The sequence below is a fragment of the Diadema antillarum genome, unplaced genomic scaffold (genome assembly GCF_040938485.1).
Source record: "Diadema antillarum isolate AM-2024a unplaced genomic scaffold, OU_Dant_1.0 scf00000017, whole genome shotgun sequence".
In the NCBI taxonomy this organism is placed as follows: domain Eukaryota; kingdom Metazoa; phylum Echinodermata; class Echinoidea; order Diadematoida; family Diadematidae; genus Diadema; species Diadema antillarum.
In genome coordinates this window covers 5509088-5532061 of record NW_027270906.1, presented here as the reverse complement: position 1 = coordinate 5532061, position 22974 = coordinate 5509088, and the positions used below count along the sequence as shown (strand labels likewise).

Sequence of the window (22974 nt, the reverse complement as noted above, 5' to 3'; positions counted from 1 at the left end):
AATGATCCTGAAAATAAAAACTATAGCGACTGATGCTACTGCATGTGTGTCATCATAATTCTTACTGCCGAGTGACTGTAATTCATGTACACGGTATACAATGTAATATGTCCGTTTGGGCATGCCTCCTGCCTGCAGGATGAGGGCGTTATTGTTTATGGAATACGCAGGGGATAAAGTTCATTGAATGCTGCGCACATGGCTCGATCAGATCAAGGTGTGCTTCAAAGGCATACGTTGTACATAACAAGTTCGTGACTCGAGTAGGTTTAGGTAAAAGGTTGCTATAAAGGTCTAACTTTGGCTGAAAATGGCATATCTCAGCTGTGACCATAATCGTTTTTTCTTAATATCATAATGACCGGACAGTTTGAAGATTAATCGGTTTTCCAGGAGGGTTACAGTTTCGAATACACGCATATATACTCCCACAATAATTATACAGCTCAGATGTACACTTTTGCGCATATTTCCTCGACAGGACTTACTTTTATATACTCCATATCGTTATGTGAAATTTCACTTCATTTCATAAATAGATAGCGAGCAAAATATGCGTACTAGCTTTGTTAGCGTTCATCAGATGGCTCGATCAGTAAGACAACGGCATCAATAAATCTCGATCATAAAAGGCGCAGATGCACGTGTAAAATTCTTTTGAGCATCTAAAGAAAATTTACAGCCGTTTCAATTATTGTATCACCAACTGGAACTCAAATTCTTACCAGGAAGGTGTGCGATACCTCCTTTCCCGGACCCATAACGATTTAATGAGTTCAGGGAATGAGCCTAGATTCCGGAGGTGAGGCCGGGGTATCAATACCTCCTCGGTTAGATTCATTTCATCTCAGTTCAGTTCAATTCAATTTGATTTAACTCACTTCACTTCAATTCAATTAAGCTCACTCCAATACAATTAATTTCATTTAACTGCCCCAGAACATTTATGATATATGACAACATTAATGATCAATAAGTACACAATAGTTGTATAAGATAAAATTTGGAGCTAATTAACGAATGAAAAGCAAGTATACAGTTTCAGACCAATTTTTTTTTTTAATGTTGCATTATCCAACTCTGAGGGGAAAAAAATGAGGAGTCCACGAAAGAGCAGTTTGTGTATTGTGGACAACTATTACAATCGGCCCATAAACTTACAAAAGAAAAAAATATAAAGTTACTCTGGACAAATACATAACGGAATACAGGACAGAAACAAACAGACATACATAAAACAAAACATAATGCAAATAAAAAATCACAGCAATTTAACATAGTATGACTGTGTAATAAGTATAAAGAACGGCTGCTATCGAGGAATCGGAACAGGTATGATCACGAAAACGGTTGCTTGAATATATCTGGTGATTCAGTGTAACTGTAAAACTGCGTTGATAATGCATTCCCTTATCTGGGGATAATGGTATTAATTCATTATAAATGGATTAATGAGAAACACGGCCTTGGATGGTACGACTGAACTTGATCTCCTAATTGCCGACGCAACCTCTGACAAATATTGCTACACGTACACCACAGGAGTAATGGCCCGGCGCATTGTTATTTGACAATTTGCTCCAGGCAAGGACAATCGCATACAAACTGGTCTACGGGAACGAGGGCAAAGTACAAATACTGTATCTGTCACACGAGCTGGTGCGCAGTAGTGAACCCCTTCACAGTCCCAGCACTTTCCTGGCTACATACGACAACAGTGAGAAAGACTTGACGACATGGAGGTGGAATTCCTTGGCTTTTCCATGTCGTTGACATGGTTTCTTGTCCTCGCAGCTGTTCTCCTGTTTGTGTTGTAAGTATGGAAACTAGTTCCTTATGTGTTCTAGGTTACATACACTTTGTACTAGATACAAAACAGATGGTAGCGTAGGCCTATAACTGCTACTGCAGTAACCTCCAACAAGACTAGATCTATTTGTTGTAACGTCAGGTACGAGGGTAGGCAAATCAATAAACTTTCCTACTTGGCGGCACTGTGCAATGAACGTTGTCGTTGTGTGAGATTTCCGTGTGTGAGTATCGCCTCGCTGCGGCTCACAAATGGGAAATTTCGTGTACAGGTGAACACAAGATTATCAGCTGTAAAAACGGGGGGGGGGGGGGGGGGGGGTACGTGTTGCACCTACATGAGTCTCATGTAACATGCTGTAGGTGTGTAAGGTGGATTCCACCTCATCGCTGTATCTCTATGAACCTTAATAACCTTGACAGAATTAAACATTACACCTAGCTGTCTTATCACACTGGGTCCTAATATTCGTGATAAGTCGCCATACGAAAGTCTGCAGTATTAACCTCAGAATGACCATCAAAGTTGCTCATAAAGGTATATTTTGCTAAATCCATTTCACGAAGTCTCTCAATACTGTGTCTACGAGAGAAAAGCTCTCATACTGAGTATTATAAGACTTCCATGAAATAGGTGACAGCTGTATTTGGATTTCGTTCAAGCGTATATGGCACGATTGTTACTGGTTGATACCGTTTGGTGACTATTGTTGCTAGTCACCTGGGGCGAACCACGAAGAATCGGCATTCGCCCGTTTTCTTGTGTAGTTCGTGGGGGGGGGGGGGGGGGGACTATTTCACCTTATACTCTTTGCGATAAATTAATGAAGTGGAATCTTTAAAGGAAGAGAGTGACAGTGGAATTTCTCAGAAATATGTGTAAAAGAGTACAGTATTCAAACCCTGGCCATTGTTCGGGACCATTGGGTGTTAACCACAAACATACTCCCATACACACCAATTGACCCCTCTGTGCCAAAATTACAAAGTTTTGTACATAGGCAAAATCTGAAACCTATCCTAAAAATAAATCTTGAATTTGATGAAACTGATTTATTGGTTTCAGTTTCAAATTACCTCCAACGAAATTGTACATTATTCTGCTGTCAGTGTTATCTGATATATATTTTTTGAATTATTCAGAAGTGGGAATTGTTTTTTGCAACACCTAGTACGACCTAGTACTAATGTTGCTGCTTTCACTCGCTCCACATTGCTCTTAGGGTTTTGGTTTCTTTTAACGTGCATGAATCGTGGCAAACTCAAACATGGGCTCTCCATTAGTCAAGTCCGATGGACAGAGTTGTTTGGTCATTACCCTTCTTCTATTCATAGGAGAGTAAGAGAGGAATTCAATAAAATTAGACTTTCTATCATAGAGCATGTCTGAAAATATCTGTTATGTTCCTTTAGATTCGAGAATTCAAGGGATGTGCAGTTAGCGTGTTTGAGATGAAATGAATTACGGCGGTGGTGGTGATGATGTTTCCGCCAGACTACTTTTAGAATCTAATATCTTTCCGTTCCCCCTCAAAAACAAGCCAAACAATGAACAAATAAACCAAAAAATAAGAAAAAATTGAAGGAGACAAAGTGTAGCTTAGCCCGACACGTAAACCTTGCAAAACCAATAAAGACACTCCGAATAAGTAGCGATAGATATTGGGTTATTATAAAGCAGTAATTTACCTTAAAAAACCAATAGGGATTTTTACTACACGTTGTATAAAAAGACATATGAGCCGAGTTTGAGTCGGAATATGGCCCCAGAATTTTACGTTTGATTAATGATCCACGATAGACCCCTACGGGCGTTCACGTGTAATAACGATATAAATAGTTTATCACATCTTCTCTTGCGCATGCCGCAACGGGGATTAGTTTACAGCTGTACAGTTGTTAAGCCGGATGGATCAAATCTTAATCCCCTCATACGCAAAAAAGTGTTTTTTTTTTCCCATGTCAGACTATCAATTTACGAAGGTTTAATTTCATATATGTAAATACATATATAGGCCTATTCTTATTATATTCATTTTATCATTTTTATTATTATTATTATTGTTATTATTATTATTATTATTATCATTATGATTATTTTCATTATTATTATAATTGGAATCGCTTTGCAAAAGAACTCACGTACCTCCAACCTGTGCGTTTTATTTGTTTTTTCTTCTGTCGGTTTTCTACGCAAGGTCTTGGCATGCTATCCGTGATGTCTTACATTGGTAATTTACCTCATGACGTTGACAGTTATATATTTCCCTCAGACATAATACTTTTTGCCTAGATGTTGTCTACATTCTCATTTCAAAAGTTAGAAATCAATCAGTCAATCAGATCAAATCCAAGTCAAATAAGTCAAGGTCGTATTATAGACTGGGTGTTGCAATACATATGTTAATTTTGTGTTCACTGCGCAGCTCGCGTAAGTCTGGAGAATGGAAAATGTTAATTCATGTTGTGGTTAAAGGAGAAATCCGGATGATTTTTAGACTATTGCATTTCAGCATCGATAAATTGGTTATAGGCCTACTGGATGCAGAGTTACTGGTTTTATGTATATTTGGATAAGGAATAAGAATTTTCCGTTTTGTTCAGTGTATTTTTTTTTTGTTTCTCAGAATATTTGTTTATCTGCCAAAGAGCCACAATAAATGGCACAGCACTATCGATTTATGAATTACATGAAGTGAAATAAGGAACAATCGTCTGTGATTCCTCTTCGAGATGCTGTGTCATACCGCTGAACATCAGAAATTTACAAGTACGTTCATAGTGTAGTCTATGCAGCTCTATTTTTTTCTTTGTGATATGTAATGTATATTATTATCTTACAGGTCATGTGACTCATGTTAACATGTTAACAATTTGGACTGTAATTCTTTCCCGTTTAGACATGACTCATGGAGCCATACTTACTGGTGGCGCAAGGGCGTGATCTACGAGCCGGCCTTACCAATCTTGGGTAGCATCTCATTCCGCATGGTACATCCAAATACTTGATATTATGTTATCCGTCGATCATTCTCACCTGCATTTTATTGTGTGAATATCGAGCTTTAGTTCTGTGACTCAAAAGCTAAGACGACGCCTCTTAGGAATAAAAAATGATGTTCCGCACATACGCGAGATTTCCAGCAGTTTCCGTTTTATCGCCATCACTTGGTCTGATATCAGATGGTCTACTTCCTAGTTCGTCCAACACCACTACGGCTACTCTCATTTCGTTTACTATCAATTTCATCTATGCCCGTTTGGTCTAATCCTCACTTATAGTCCAATGCCCAGTTTGGCTGATTATCGTTTCGTCAAACACTCTTAAAACATCCGAGTCAGAACTGACCCGGAACCGGGACCGTTGGGGTCATACACCGTTCCGGGTCAGAAATGACTTAGAATTTGGTCATGAAGACCCCAAATGGGGTCATCCTGATCCAATTCATGACTCTGAATGGGTCATATCTGAGCCCATTCCTTGTCATTTTTGACCCGGAACGGTGTGTGACCCCAACGGACCCGGTTCCGGGTCAGTTCTGACTCGGATGTTTTAAGAGTGAATGACCAGATGGTCTAATTGCATGTTTGTGGGGTTTTGTCAAATTTGTCCCCCAATTTGGTCTAATAAACTGAGGGTATTATACGAAATGGGCATAAACTATCTGGAGTTCAACCTTACCAATTGGTAATGAGGCTAAGTTAGTGGCAAACATCTGTGCGGAATAAATCAGTCGAACTCTATCAAATATCGTTCCCAGTGAAAGATCGATTTAGTGAAACAGGTCACAAGAGTTCCCAGGATGGTATAATCCCGGAATTGAGATCGGTCTTGGGTTGGATCGATTTCCCATGTTAGTGAAACAGGCCCATGAATGATCCGTCAATATTAACACCTGGGAAAGCATCCATTTCATTTTATTTGTTTATTTATTTATTATTATTTTTTTTTGCATTGAATGTGTATAGTAACAAACTCTTTCTATCTGACATTGTCAAATATCACTTTTACTGTCAAATGGATGTGCAGGCAACCAGCATCTATAATGATTGCATGAATAATCATTACATTACACATGCTTATTTTCCCATCCAGTGTATTTAAAAACCAACAGGCCTGTTAGTACGAATTACCTTTTTTCTCTGCTCATGCGCAAAGTTGAACTCCGAAATTGTTTATTAAAAGACTGGAGGGGTGGGGGTGAATGCACTTCTTCTTTTGGCAACAAGAAAGCCAAGAGAAAAACTGCGTTATTTAGGATATTTGAAACAATCGAAGCCCATTATAATCAATATGGGTGTTCCGGGGCGTCTTCCCCTATGTTTTCCCTGTAATGATGCGTTCCATCAATTCCCTCAATCAGTTGTTGCTTTGTCGAGCTATGTATTTTTAGGCAAAACAAAACAATCTAAATAATTATAAAAACAGTACCGCCCACTTCTAATTTATCCGAAAACTGGCCTGACTTTGTTCTTCGCAGGGTGTTCCTAAGGTATTTAACGTCTTGCGGGCGAAACACGGTCGAGTATATGGGTACGTATCATGATTAACTTGAACAGTGCCGATTATGATAATGATTATGACAATAATTTGACTATAATAGTAATACTGACGCTGCAGCATACTATCGTTCCTATAATAGTCCCTGCTGCTACTATACTGTAACAACTATTAACTATATTTTAATATTAACCATAATAGTAGGAATAATGATACGAATGATGATGATGATAAAAATGATAATAAGAATAGTAATGATAACGAAATGATAATGACTAGAAGAATTAAAAGAGTAAGATGTAAGATGTAAGAAAGATGGCTTACAATCTACGGCACCAGCTTTCTTCAAACATGTTGTCATGGTCACGAGTACAATACGGTCAATTTCGTTATAGGATGTTCAACTTTGCCATTCCCGTCTTGGTCGTTGGGGAGGTGGACATGCTGCGACACATCATGGTGAAGAATTTCAGTAATTTCCACAACAGAGTGGTTAGTAGATTTGATTTGTTTGATTTATTGGTTTTTTGCATTATCATGCAATAAATAGTTGATATCATAGTATGTAAAATTATTCATACATACGTTGCTTACAATGTTGTATAACAGAAGTGCATTCGCGATGAACAATACAGAACTACCATCTTGATTGAATTTTGCTTGCAGCCCTTATATTATACATATTACGATTACATACAAGAAAAATAGTATGTCTTCACTTATTGCGTATCTTTTGCCGAAGAGTATCAAAGTGTGATGTCATAGCGTAGCCATTCGCAATGGACTTTGGATCTACAACAACACCTCCTTTAAATCTCTCAACCTTACCTTAAAGGAATACATCAGGTAGGCCCTATATCAATGATTTGATTTATATAACAAGGGAAATTTGCTGACTCGAGGAGATTTCTAAAATCTTTGCAAAATTGCTTTTCTTGACCTTATGCACCGCTCATCTTTCATAATAGGGATGAAGAAGAGTAATTACCATCAAAAAGATGTAATATTCACATTATTAGGCTATTATGGTGGCCGGAAGGAGCAAACTTTGCTTCCGACGAGTAACCGATGAGCAAACATTCTGTGCGGGAATGGGTAAAGTTCAATTTTCGTTATGCTTATGTGTGTTCATCACAAATCAGAAACAAGTATGAACATGAAACGTTTCTTTGTGATATGTATTTTATGATCAAAATACATGATATGAATATCATGTACGTGTAACGTATACTCTATAACTTCTAACATGGAGGCTTAGTTCCGATGGAAGAAAAAGCATTTGCTCCGGACGAGCTCTAAAGTAACTTTATACCTCCCGTTGTCGGACATTATGGACCTCTGTCACAGATGATAATAGATGCGCGCCACATGGACGTAAGACTACTTATGACTATTTACATAACCAAGCAACGAAAAGAATGCTGTAGCGATGTGAGTAGGCCTACATTAACATGTGTTGACATTATTGCAAACGTTAGAAATTAAAATAGATGAAGATGAGGATAATCTGTTTCAATTAATATACTGTTTGTTTAATGCCAAAGTTCACTTATTTGATATGTGCGATATACAATGATATACCATCTGCACTAATTTTGTCCCCAGAGATTCCCGCAGAACAACGAAGAGCTCCAGCATGGCATCGCGGCCCTGGAGGATGAGCGTTGGAGAGAGGTGCGAAACGTCCTCACTCCAACCTTTAGTGCCTCCAAGATGAAGCTTGTAAGTATGACCAGCTTCAATGTACAGTATGTCCCACCCCCCCCCCCCCAAAAAAAAAAGATAAAAAAGATTAAAGACTACAATTCGATATCCGCAGTGATAACTTTCAGTATGATCAAACTGTCTGAATGCTATTTCAGTATCTAAACTTAATGCCAAAAAAAACAAACATCTAATTTGATTAAGGAGTCACAGAAAAGTGTGGATCATTGTAAAGCATGATTGTCATGGGTCTCTTTCTTCCAAGTTTAGCACTCGGATGCTCTTACAGTGGAAAGAACTTGGAGGGAAGGGATTACTGACATGCTCTACAAAGATCCTCATTTGTCTGTGACCACTGAAGCAAATCGGATGGGGTTTTCTGTAGGATGTTGGTTATAGTTTCATACGCTGAAATTGTATTTGGATTGATTCACTATTGTTAAAGTTATCGTTGCGGAGGGTCTCGTTTTATTTCATTTCATTTATTTACTTATCTTTTTATTTCTTTATTTTTATTATTTTTTTTTTGGGGGGGGGGGGTGGGTGGGAATACGGTATAGTTAAAAGGGATGACCTCGTGAGCTTGACACCCACGAGTCATAGGCCCGCGAGCTCTAAGTTGAGAAAAGGTCCACGAGTCATGCAGCCAATGAGCTTTTCCACACCGAGTAAACTAATTAAACCGAGTAAACTACACACCGAATGAACTAGTTAAACACCGAATAAACCAGGCCTATGATCTAGACACTAAGGCATATTAGGCTCGTAAGCTCGACCTTTAGCAAATAGAGGCCCACAATCTCAACACAAAGCAAAAACGCCCATGAGCTCGATGCTATACGTACATCAAGCTTCGTAATGTAATGTCGAGCTCGTGGGCTTTTTTTTCCCCTTGTGTCTAGCAATGGACCGTGCAGGGAGTTAATGTCGCTCTCATGGGTCTTATTGTGCGCTTTAGTGTCTAGCTCGTGGGCTGTAAGTCTAGTGGGATGTGTGACTCTTGGGCTGTGTGACCCGTGGGTGTCGAGCTCATGACATGGACCATGATAGTTAAAGATCCGGTAGCGGGAGGATAATGTGGTGTCCAAAGGCTCGCTCGGCTCGTAACGAATTGTGTACAGCTTTTTCACTGATCTCGTTTAAGTACACACACAGCCGAGGATTCTCGACTGATGGAGTCGACTGATGAACGTGTACATTTCGATGCACTTTTCGCTGACACATGGCTGACGGGCGCTATTCGTGTTTTTTTTTAATGTCCCTCCCCCGCCCAGTGAGCAGCGAAATGGATATTGATTCAATCGCACCACCAATGTTTCCTAAACTACAAGATCTTTAAAGTAGAATGAAACCCACATATAAAATAAATGTGGATTGCATGAATGCAATGATACCAAAGTAGAATACGTCCGCGAAGTTTAAGGGAATAAGTTTAAGGATAATACATTGAAAGGTTATGAAATTTTTAGACTTACAGTGCAGCAATCGCTGGATGAGGAGACTACTATTAGTCTACGTCACATAGCTGTGAGGAAATGACTGTATTAAAGGGAATACAATGTACAAGTGGAATGCCACAAAATTTCAATTTCATGAAAATGTTACATTCCCTCAACGTTATTGATAGAAGTTTTATATCAAGGACAATATCATTCTGATACCCTCTGATAAGAGATAAGTCAAGTGCTCTTCCACTGTGCTAGAAAAAATAAAATATATTGAGTTTGGTGTTCCATTCACCTCTTGAGATTAATACAGTTCAACACTGAATCCCGGAAAGCTCGATTTGCAGTTCTGTAAGGGCAATCCTCGATATCTTATATCTATCTTTGTTAACAAATATTTTGTATTTGCATCATTATTTGTTTTCTGGTTGCCAAGTACATGAGTAGATCACACTTTTACTTGCAGATGTCCTCGCTCGTCAATGAGAGCGCAGACAAAATGGTTCTCAACATTGCAGCCAAGCAGAAGAAGAACGGATTCATCGAATGCCAAGAGTAAGATGACTTCTAACTTATTCTTACCTGCAAAACCGTGATGTAAATACAACGTATTCGTCTCAGGTTTTGCACATCAACTAATGCGATTTCATTTCTCCTTCCAAGGCTCAAGGAAAGCGAGCTTGAATTAAATGATTTAAGAAATGTATAAAGTGCAATATGTTAAGATTTTTATTTTTCTATTTCAAAGGGAAGATTTGCTGAGCATTTGACTTTACGTACCTTTGGAAGTAATGAATTTGAAGTTACAAAGTGTTCACTGCACGATAATTATCGGTAGGCCTATACCTAATGTACGTTTTTAGCGCATGATAGCCGCAAGGTATCCATGCATGCACGTATAAATGACATAGTTTCGCACTTATCGGACCAAGTAATTCCATGTTAACCACATTTGATAAGAAAACATGTGAAGTGAAAAAGAATTGTGATAGAACTTATACGTATCAATTTTCATATGTTTTGTGTGTGAAAAAAAAAAAATTGCCGAGAGCCCAAACAGCCGTCGCCACGGCAAACGTATTAGTTCGTTTATTTCGGACAAGACATTCCATGGCAACCTTGTTTTACGATATTAACTTTCCTCTCACAAGGCGGGATGGGCAAACGTATTGATATCTTTTTTTTTTCTTTTTTCTTTTTTGAAGAATTTTCGGAGCCTTTGTGATGGATACCATCGGGAGCTGTGCTTTCGGGCTCAACATAGACTCCCAGGCGAACCCGAACGATCCGTTCGTTGCTCACAGCAAAACGTGCCTTCAGAATCAACTTTCAACCTTTTTGGCTTTCATCCAGGGTACGTAGAAACGCCGTCAACATCTTCTTCCTGCACTCTTAAAACATCCGAGTCAGAACTGACCCGGAACTGGGTCCGTTGGGGTCACATCACCGTTCCGGGTCAGAAATGACAAGGATGGGGTCAGATATGACCCATTCAGAGTCATGAATTGGGTCAGGGTGACCCCATTCGGGGTCTTCATGACCAGATTCCAAGTCATTTTTGACCCGGAACGATGTGTGACCCCAACGGACCCAGTTCCGGGTCAGTCCTAACTCGGATGTTTTAAGAGTGTGTTAATATTAATTACCTATTAAGGTCGACCCGACCAGGGAGCTAATCGCTGAACTCTATATATATAGAGTTCAGTGGAGCTATATGTATAATCCGCCATTGCTGCGATGTCCAATGCGCGCGTGTGTGTGTGGTGAATGCATGATAGTTGCGATCGCCTCGCGCTGGCCACAGTATCTAGATTATGCATTCACCTTATACGCGTGCGTGGAAGCGACTACGCAGTAATGGCGGGACTGTGTCAGATCGGTCTATATCATAATTATAAATGTGAAATTAAAAATTTATGAAAATCTATGAGTTAAAGGGATGGTATAGTATTGGTGGGGATCGATGAAAATTGGGCTTTAAACTTTTTGAGATACAGATGTACCAAGAAACCACTTACGAAATAAAACAGAACATACCCATCTAAGAGGAAGTCAAATTTTATTGAATGGAAATCGGTTTTGGAATGGCTGAGACATCCACAAAACAAAGTAAAACAATGTGATTCTAATAAATGTTGGGTCCCACCTTTTATTAGGATTGCTCTATTTTGGATATCTCAGCCATTTCAAAACCAGTTCATCAAATAAAACGTTGAATCCCTCTTGGAATTACACGCTCTTTCATATTTCATATTTGGTTTCTCATTATCTCACCGAAAATGTTAGAAACCTGAAGTTACTTCTCACCCTAAAACTGTACAATCTCTTTAACGGATATACAATTCTCAATACTTCCAAACTTTTGGCTGATGTTTATTTAAATTGAGTTCTGGGATGGTAACTGCTCATAATATTATTATGGAAAAGAAATTAAGTGCTTGAGTATGTAATATTCGTTGTTGTATACATCAGAGTCAGCAAAGCTCCTAGGTTGAAGTTTTGTTTCAATTAATCACCATAATGTTAAACAAAGTCAATTTAAAGCCGGAATTATGCCAAATTTCTATTATGTATCGCCGAAATCTATAATGGTTGGTGGAAATATAGAAATTGAATAGTTTTAAAATTGTAACAGTTTCTAATAAAGCAATTGTGACGATATATTTACTAGTAACCGCATGAATACTTGGTGTAACCGTGCAGGCCTGTTCCCGAACCTCGGGAGACTATTGAACTACTGCGGGATTGGACTGTTCTTCCCGAAAGACGTTGTCAAATTTTTCCGAGACATTACGCTAAAGACAGTCGCCCTACGCCAGTCATCGGCGCATACAGCTAAAGACAAGGTAATTGTTGATATAGAATTTTATAATTACATATACTAAACACACACATATATATATACATATATATATATATATACACTTAAATATATTATATATATGTGTGTGTGTGTGTGTTTTATAGTAAAAATATGATAATGATAAATAATAATTAAGGATAATGATAATAACGGGCGTTTTTACGGAAATGGGTGTTTTTCATTCATCTACACCAATGACTAATTAAAATTCATTATCCGTTAGGCCTATACACCGTGCTATTTGAATTATCTCGAAAGTCATGTTCATGATGAATTGTCCTAGGCTTCTTTAAAAACATTGTAATACATGTACTGCTACTACTACAACCACTACTAAAATAATGATAATGGTAATAATAATAATAGTAATGGTAATAATAATAGTAGTAATAGTAGTAGTAGTAATAATAATAATAATAAAAATAATAACAATAATATTCTTATTATTATTATTAGTACTATTACTATTATCATCATCATCATCATCGTCACTATTATAGTGTTATTATTATTATGGTCATCGTTATTATCATGATCATGTTACAGAAAGTCGACTTCTTGCAGTTGATGGTCGACGCCAAGAATCAGACGACCTCGGATCAACCCGTCGACGGCGGAATCGATGACGGAGAGGATCTCCATGCCGATCACGAGCGCGAACACGATGTTGCTTTTCACTCGAAGAAACTCGCAAAGAATGTTCAGCTGACGGAAATGGAGCTGATTGGTCAAGTACGTGTTCGGAGGGGAAAGGGGTATAGTTTGCAGACACAAACCCTTGTCGGTCGTAAAGTAGTCTATGCCATAGCATCTCTTTCATAATTACCCTCTACTGTAGCTACTTCAACAGAGAAGCTAACAGGTACAGTATACAGGGTCTATTATGGGACAGTGCCAGAGGGGCATGTAGAATTTCACACAAATCGGGTGTCAGCGACAAGCGTAATGTCTCCTATAACTACCAATGCAAAGAGATCTAAACACCCGGTCGTCGCCGGTAGCGTGGGGATACCATGCAATGGGAAGCTGGCCCGACTCGGATATATTGGTATTCGGAAACCCTCGTAGCCAGGGCAAAGCGGACCAAACATTTCAGTCCAGCCGAAACACGAATTTAAATCAGAGGGAAGTAAAACATTATTTTATTCTATTTTATTTTTTATTTTTTCAGTTTACACTTTCACCTTAGGCCTACATCAAAAAAAAGTGACTGTAAGATTATGTCTCGATGTGTTATTTGAGAATAAGTATGGAAATTCTATTTTGCCGTCGACCTTCGGGGCAAATAAAACCTAGAGGTTGTCTTCAATGTGAATACCATCATACCCCTGGTAATTTGAAGAACTATGGCCTCATTATTACATTCTTGCAGTAATTTTGTAATCTTATTGTAATCTTTCCAATGTATTCCTCGACTGTATACTCTGCATAAAAACAATTCGTTGTAACATATTTTCAAAGACAGTGATTTATGACGTAATAAGCAAGTAATCGAGATCAAACTCAAATCCCTTAATCGAGGCTTGCTGTAGTCCAACATCACGGTATATCTTTGCCTCGCAAACTGCAATCTGACCGCTTTAGAATGGTAATATTTTTGCTCTTTTATCCACTATCCTCCGACGAAGGCAATAACATTCTTTACGGCCTGGATATGAGACTACCAACACCTTGCTTGGATTCGTCTTCTACTTCCTCTCGAGGCACTCTGAAATTCAGGAGAAGCTGATCAGGGAAATTGATGAGATGACGCCCTCTCGGGACTCAGTTGGATACACGTCCATCTCCACCATGTCCTACTTAGATCAGTCGTGTGTGAGACCCTGAGATTCTACCCGCCTGCAACCATGTGAGTGCATGCCCTCATCCAGAGCTCAATATCAGCGGTGGCCCGGTGGCCCGGTGGCCGGCGGCCACAAAAAAAAAAATAATAATAATAAAAATAGTTTAAAAAAAACTGTGCTGCCACCACCAAACTTCCAATAAGGCTATCTTTTGGTGGCCCCATCGGACACTTGCGATTCAAAATAGGTTGTTATAATTATCTTCTTTTATTTCGGCCCACAACATTTCTTTTTCGGGCTACCAAAATTTCCGATTTAAAAATTTAAGGGGCCACAACGGACCACCATATGAAAAAAGGTTAATGTCAAGCTCTGCCTTATCTACTGCATATATTATACTTACAGATAAAAAGAATTCAATTTTCCAAATCAATCGTATCATTCATGTCATCTTCTCGTGATGCTTATATCGTAAAATAATGTCAGTCACCTTTACTTTTCCCCCCTCTCATTTCATGGTCTGGTGGATAGTAGTCGGGCCTCTTGAACAAGAGATTCTGAGTTCAGTCTCCTGCTCAGTCGACCTTACCTATATAGAAGCAGGTATTCTATCAGAGCTGCAATGCGATTATTCTGTACTTATCTCCACCCAGATATGTCAACTAGTTTATTGATTCCGTGGGCCTCTTCAGGTGTTTGATGTGATAATTTTATGATAATAAAGTTTTTCAGTAGCAATTCGACTGATCAAAGACAATCAAATAGCCCTTGATGGCGTACAGCTGTTGTAGGCCTGCCGTATAAGAGGGCCTATCTGTTCTGACGATCTTTTCGTCTTAATATTCTAGTCTGAGCAGGGCCTGCAACGAGACGTTCACGCACAATGGCATTACCGTGGAGAAAGGCACTCAAGTCTTCATCCCCGTTTACACCATACATCACGACGAGGAATACTGGCCGGATCCAGAGAAGTTTGATCCTTCCAGGTATGAACACAAATCAGGCGCTAATGAGACTTTCCAAGCGGATATCTCAAGTTACTACGTCAAAACTACACAAACATCGCTGTGCACCACTCAAGGTTAACATTAAAATTAACATAGAATGGCGATCAGAAATAATTATTGTAGATTTCAGCTTCAAATTAGGCGTCGTCGCTTGGTACGATAACACAATGTCACGTTAGGCTAAGAGTATTCCTCAGAGAGTACACAGCGTACCGACAGCGACCGATCGTGAGGGAGAAAGTCGAATATCGAAATAGTAATAGACACTTTCTGTAGTCCCATATGATTCAAATTCACGAAAGTGATGCAATGCATGGCGGAAAATATTTCTCTGCAATTTTTACGCAGTTTGGCTGAGCAGAACTTACATTACATATCCTACTTACATACGAAATTACATTGGAGCCACAGATAATGCAAACTCCAATCAACATGACTGTAGGCCTTCGTTCCCCTACTTTGCATTCATTGCGGGTCTTCGAACAAGGCTGAGGATTATACACATGGGTTACTAGTATCCTACAGACGACTGGAACATCAAGACCAAAATGGGGAACCGAACTGTCCATCCAAAGAGTTGAAGAATGCATTGGAGGGAGGTATACGTCTCGAGATGAAGCAAAGGGACGTACAATCTCCCTGATATAGCGTTTCACAACTGAAAGATCGAACATTTTCCATTCGTCATATGTCATGTTAAGTTAGTCTGTAGTATTATTAGATACGTATATACCGTCAACTTGAATTTCCCGTGATAGCCAGTTCGCGGTATCACCAACAAGCCCCGACCTAGAACGCACTATATGTGGTGAAATTTTGATAAGTAAGTTAATGAACATCATTGCGACGAAATACTGATATGAAGTCCATGCGGGCTAACTATGCATTGTTGGGGAATGGGTAAATGGTCAAGAATAATTCCAAACAGAGCATGCACGCCTGTGTATGGAAAGCAATTTGTATTGGTTTTCATTAATTTCCTGTACAAACTCAACCCATCATTATCATTGTGAATACACGATCTATACGTCGGCGCCGATATCATACTAGGGACTTTTCGATTTTGTGGACGTGGCCGCCTTTCTTGTACAAGAGCGGTTACAAATTGCTGCAGTTGCTGCACTCGTCACGTCCGCAGTGTTCGATTTTCAGTGCGCGCCGCTCATGCTAGGAGTCCACTGGGCCGGCGCCAGTTGGTGCCAGTTCGCGCCAAAGATTATGTGATTGGCGCGTAGTGGCTCGCTGTGGCGCCGAATTAATGTTCGCTCGGAATGTATGTCGCCAAGTGGAATTAACTGGGTGTCATATGGCGTGCGCCAAATGCCACCTGCCTTGCTTCAAAATGGTGCGCCAGTTCGCGCCATTACACGGCTATTTGATTCCAAATTTCACCATGTTGGCGCCATTTGCGCCGATGGTCGGCTACATTGCGCCACTTAGTGATTAGTTTGTGCCAAACGGTCGCAAAATTGGTTTAAACTTGCCGCCACTTTGCGCTACTTGCGCCACTTTGCGCTACTTGCCGACTATATAAATATCAGCCATCGACTACCTGGTTCAGAACCTCCTCAGCTGCTGTATGAACAAATTCTCTACTATTATTTACAATTTCGATATGTCCGAGGCTTTTGATAATGTTGGAGTGATGATACTGCTCCATCAGAAGATCATGAGAGATGTTGAGGTGGCCACTTCCTATCAACTTATGGTGGCCAATCCTGAAAAAGAAGAGCCTCGTAAGAAGAAAAGGAAACACAAGTGGTGGTTTAGACTCATGCTCCACCCTCAGCTGAGGGCCGAACGTGGACAGTACCATACCCTCATGAATGAGCTGAGGGAGAATGACAAGAGGAAGTTCAAGAACTACACCAGGTTGTCCCCAGAGATGTTTGATGAGCTGTTGATCAGGCTTACACTCCATCTGCAGAAGAAGGACACCCACTTCAGGAAGGCCACTCCCCCTGGTCTCAAGTTGTGCGTCTTCCTGCGCCATCTCGCCACTGGGGCCACCTATGCCGAGCTGGGTTACAGCTTCCGAGTGGGCAAGGAAACCATCAAGAAGTTTGTCCCTGACGTAGCCAGAGCGATAGCTATGGATGAGTATGCTGCAGAAGTCATCTCCCTCCCCACAACCAATGAAGGCTGGCTTGAGGTTGCAGGTGACTTTGAAGTCAGATGGAATCTTCCTCGCTGTCTGGGAGCCTTGGATGGAAAGCACATCCGTATTCAGAAGCCCAAGAACTCAGGCAGCCTTTACTTCAACTACAAGCAGTTCTTCTCGGTTGTCCTAATGGCTCTCGTAGATTCAAAGTACCAGTTCGTGTGGATCGATGTGGGTGGGGTTGGCCATCAATCTGATGTCCAGATCTACAACAACAGTGAACTGGGGTGGAAGGTCTGGAGCAACATCTTGGACAGGGGTAGCAGGTCTTGGAGCGGAGTCTCTATCAGCTTGAGCCAGCGCCACCACGCGAAGATCTTCATCCTCTTCGTCATCTTTGCTGCTTGCAGGGGGCCTGGAGCTCAATTTGAGGTTCTTGGGTTGGGGGTCCTTCTTCTTGGACTGCTCAAATTTGTCATTCTTCCCCTTGCTACTGCCTTTGTTGCCTTTTGGGGCATCTTCTTTGAAAATTATGTGAAATCTTGTAGAAATTGTGAAGGAAAAACTGCGTCTACAGAGGTGTTGTCGAGTCGAATACTGAAAGTTGTGTGAGAAAGTCCTGCGATGCAGTCATGCTTCCATAGGCGGCAAGTGGCGCCGAATGGCGGAAACAAAGTGGTATTTGGCGGAAACCAAGTGGTATTTGGCGGAAACCAAGTGGTATTTGGCGCGAAATAGTCTCCAATCAGGTGCCGTTTGGCTCGCGCCACTGTTGATTTGGAGCGCTTTGGCGCGGACTATCCGCCTTTCCCCCTTTTCAGACGCATGCCATTTTATACCAAAACTCGATAACGAAACGACGTATAAAGAATCATCGTATAACCGACAGACCGTTCAGACATTAATTTCGACCGTTCTGGGAAACGTCGTATAGATGTGCAGTTTCCCACTACGCATGCTGTTATAGTCATGAGTGACAGCTGTGGGGTCACCTTTCGTGCGCGCTCCCATTAAGCCCCGCCCAGTTATACCGTTCTATGGTCGCCATACGTTCAGACGGACATGGAATGCTGATTCGTTATCGAGTTCTAGTTCGAAACGATGCTCTGACCGTCGTTTCGCTATACGTCGTTTCGTTATACGTCGTTTCGTTAGTCAGCGTTCAGACGTATAAAATCATCGTATAGCTATACCGTTTTGGTATAGCTATACCGTTCTAGTATAAATTTTTTGCGTCTGAATGCCCTGTTTGTAGCGCCAAGTGGCGCCACGTGGCGCAAAATCTCATTGGCGCAACGTGGCGCGCGCCATAACATTCCAGTGGATTCCAATAGGCGGATTGTTTGCGACATTTGGTGCCACTTGGTGGACACTTCGCGCTGAAAGTGGCGCGACGAAGATTTCAAACATTTTGAAATTTTCTTGCCGCCAAACTCAATTTTTGCCGCCGTTACGGGCCACCGCGCGCCAGTTGGGAGGCAGTTTAAGCCACTGCACGCCACTAAGCACCTTATTGGCGACACTAGGCGCCACAGCAAATTGCATTGGCGCGAACTGGCGCGAACTGGCGCCGGCCCAGTGGACTCTTAGCATCACGACGTACTGCTATGACGTCATGGCCCTGTCCCCTCCAGTGGGCTGGCGATTGGTACGCCAAGCGATGACTTCACTCACGTGCTGAATCTTGGTGGCCGTGAAATCCGTGAAAGACGCGTTCGCGAGTCTGGCGTTGGACGTGCTGGAGAGCCTGGAGCATGCGCAGTTCCTTAAAATGACGTCATTACCTCGACGGCCTCGTTCAGGAGGTAAAATCGAAAAGTCCCTGTACATGTACTAGTATTATCCGTGCACTAGCTAAGATTCTAGCAAGCTGTAGCGCCTGTTATCAAAAACCATGCCAAAAAACCTGTATATCAATTTGTTCGCGATTTGTTGTAATATACACGTATAAAATTGCATATTTTCACGTAAAACTGCAAGATGCATGTACATTGTATTATTTTTCTAGTGAATCAGCAAAAATTGTTAGAAAATTTTTAACTAGTAAAACAAAAATTAAGCGCATTCTCCCGTATAGATTCAGCAAGGAGAATAAAGAGCACCGCCACCCGCTTGCCTGGTTGCCATTCGGAGCCGGACCTCACAACTGCATCGGGCTGAGGTTCGCTCTGATGGAGGCTAAAATAGCCATCGTCCGGGTGCTGCAGAATTATCGATTCGAAACCTGTCCCCAGACAGAGGTGAGGTCTTTTTCGTTTGTTTGTTTGTTTGTTTGTTTGTTTGTTTGTTTAAGATGCCCGAAATTTTGAACTCCCAAATTGGAGATTTCAGTGAACAAACACTGATCACTTTATACACAATTTTCTTATACATGAACATTGTATTTCGTTGTTTCATAATTATTTAGTAGTGCCATTTCCATATTAGATTACTAGTATACAGTGTATTGTAAGAACTTACCTGTTTGAGTTAGTATATAGGAAGACCTCCTCCTCACCTTCTTTTCCCATTCGCAGCATATGGAAAAACAAAGAATAAATAAAAACGTGGGAAAAACGTCAGCGTGGGGAAACTGACATATCTGCCAATAAATTAGAAACTTTAATAATCCCATAAGGCAAAATAGACAAATGAGTAGAGAAAAAAAAAATACGTGAGTGAATCGAATCAGTTGAACGTCTAAATGAATATGAATCAATGAAACGTTTCTGTATTGTCATAAACGGCGAAGTCATGAAATCATCTCATCCAATGTCTTTATTTTCTGTTTTGTTCAATAATCTTACTTCAACGACCTCCTTTCTCAAGAACTAAAACAAAGCAACTCTCCTACAAAAAGCAAACAAAAAAAAAAATCAACAAGATAAAGTCGTCTAAGGAATTTTGTAAATGTTTTCAGTGTGCCGTACAGCGGTCAAGGCCGAAAACAAACAAACACAAACAAACAGCTGAAATGGATTGACTATTCTACGATTTATTTTAAGTTATTTTTCTTTTCCTTGGAATACTTAGACAGTAAGATTAATTTTCATTCGCCATATTCTCAGCTCTTCTATGCTGACGACCACAGTACCGATTGTTTTTGTCTTTCTAAAGCACGTTGTTATACGAAAATGTTATAATTTATATGTATATATTCATTTTTTTCTCCAAAAAAGTCATTATAAAAGTACAAAACGCTCTAAAGAACAATATGCATATCATAATTATGTCACCATATAGTTTAATCACACAATAATGATAGATTGTAAAGCAAAGATGCATGATATTTACTAAATGATTTACTAAACTCTACTAAATAAAAGTATTAAATGTTGAAAATGGAAGGGGAAGAGATTAAAAGCAGGCTTGTGGTGTATAGACCCTATATATATATATATATATATATATATATATATATGCTTGGTGATTCTATCCTTCTATGAAGAGTGCTCGATATCCTCAAAGGAAGAGCTTTAGACAGAAGTGTTGGAACAAGTTCACTCGGTTGACAGCAGGTTCATCCGTATTTTATTGCTACTCGGAGTTTTATGCCACCTTCATTTAGGGGCAATCATCAGGCAATGATGATTGCCCCTAAATGAAGGTGGCATGAAACTCCGAGTAGCAATGAAATACGGATGAACCTGCTGTCAACCGAATGAACTTGTTCCAACACTTATATATATATATATATATATATATATATATATATATAGGGTCTATACACAAGAGAGAAGAAACCAGCTGCTTATTTTTGTTCATACTAATTTCATGATATCGAATGGAATTCAAATACAGAATATTGTAAAACAAAAATTGTGTGTGTGTGTTTGTGTGTGTGTCTATCTATCTATCTATCTATCTATCTATCTATCTGTGTCTATCTATCTATCTCAATACTGACGGAGAATCATTCCTAATTTTTAAGTCCTCCATGTCAAACATTATATTACAGATACCCCCAAAGTTGGGCGACAATGGATTCCTGTCTCCACCTAACGGTGTCACTCTCACAGCCGCGGCGCGCAAAGATGTTTCAGCGTAATAGCGCCACCATCGACCTGTCAAACGCCAGACTTGGACCAGACTAGGCCCTGACTTTTTAAGTACAGTGTATCATAATCATAATCACCCGAATATAATCTCCGTCATTTGTTGTTGTTGGGTTTGTTTGTTTTTTCCCGAAGGGTAAGCATGCGTCCACGCGTAAACTACGAGGAATGAGTGTTTCAAGAATAGATTGATGTATGATTTATTTACGATGTAAAGCGTCCATATCGTACATGGCATGGTCCCTTGAAAGAGGGAGAGAGACAGAGAGAGAGACAGAGAGAGAGAGGGATGGATGTTTACAAATTATAAAAATGTTAAAAAATTAGGACAATCAACAGAATGTAGAGAAGTAGGCTTATAGTTTGCTCAACGTTCTCGAGAGGAATTTTATTATATCATGTCAGAACGACGTGATTTATACAGCCCAGATTTTTATCGAGACAAAGCGTTTACTACCCAGTCGTTTATGCGAAGACAATTTTACATAAGGCAAAAATACGCAAAATTTGTTGCTTAAGCTACTTACCTCCGCCAAGGCAGGAGGTTATGTTTTCATCGGCGTTTGTTTGTTTGTTTGTTTGTTTGTCTGTTTGCCCGTGTGCAAGATAACTCAAAAAGTTGTAAACGTATTTGGATAAAACTTTATAGCAGGGCTCGACACTAACGGTGGCCCGATAGCCCGGGGCCACCAAAAATGAAAGTCGGGCCACCAAATCTCAAAAAAGGGCCACCAAATTTTTTTGAAAAGTGTCATTTATATGTGTTAAGATGTTGCAACCCATGTGCCTGTCAATAAATATCTATACTTAGTCTCACCATTCAGCAGTTAAATTTGTTTAAAGGATGGATGAAAAGGACTGAATGAGTGCCTGAGAGTGAGTGTTGCGAGTTTGATGAGGTTTCTTTATGGGTAGATAATGTCCAGCTTCTAATTATTACTATGATAAAACATAAATATTTGACTAATCAAAAAAAGCAGGAATCTTAATGTTTGTTATTGTTTTTTGGGGGGCCACCAAAATTTTCTCTCGGGCCACCAAAAATTTGAAATTGATGATTTTGGTGGCCCCATCGGGCCATCAAATAAAAAAGTTAGTGTCGAGCCCTGTTTATAGGCCCGATGTAAATATAGAAATTTCCATTATAGAAATGAGAAATACAGAAAAGAGCTCTTTCATATGCAGGTTGCTTATAAAAAGGTGAGGATTTAGAGTAACATTGATCTGAAATAAAAAAAGATAGTGAATATTTTGTATATTATAACGATGAAAGTATGCGATATCGCTTTTTTTTTTCTGTAGCCACGCTATATATTGTTGACAACAGTGTTTGGACCGTGCTCACTGATACTATGAAATTGACAATTCCTGTGGATGGAGTGATTTTTCTGCTTTCTTTACATAACCTGTTTTGTGTATGTGGCTCTCAACTTCTTTTCTACTCCTGAGCTTCCGCTGCATACATTCACTGTAAAAAACATCGGTGTTAGATTTAACACCTGGGTGTTAAATCTAACACCGATCAAGCTTAAATAGAGGACCACACCCACAGGTGTAGAAAATGTATTGTGACGGTGTTAAAAAGTGTTCATCTGGCACTTCGTGGTGTTAATTTGACACTGTGGCTGGTGATATTTTTGACACTGCGCTGGAGTTAATTCATTAATGACACCGCATTGTGTTGATTTGATATTGGTGGTGTTAATTTCAATCGTGTAACACCCGT

General features: G+C 39.9%; 1 pseudogene; it reads left to right on the top strand.

The window, feature by feature from the left end:
• The first annotated feature begins 1686 nt into the window (after positions 1–1686).
• Positions 1687–21969, top strand: LOC139727426 (cytochrome P450 3A24-like; annotated as a pseudogene).
• Positions 21970–22974: the final 1005 nt, after the last annotated feature.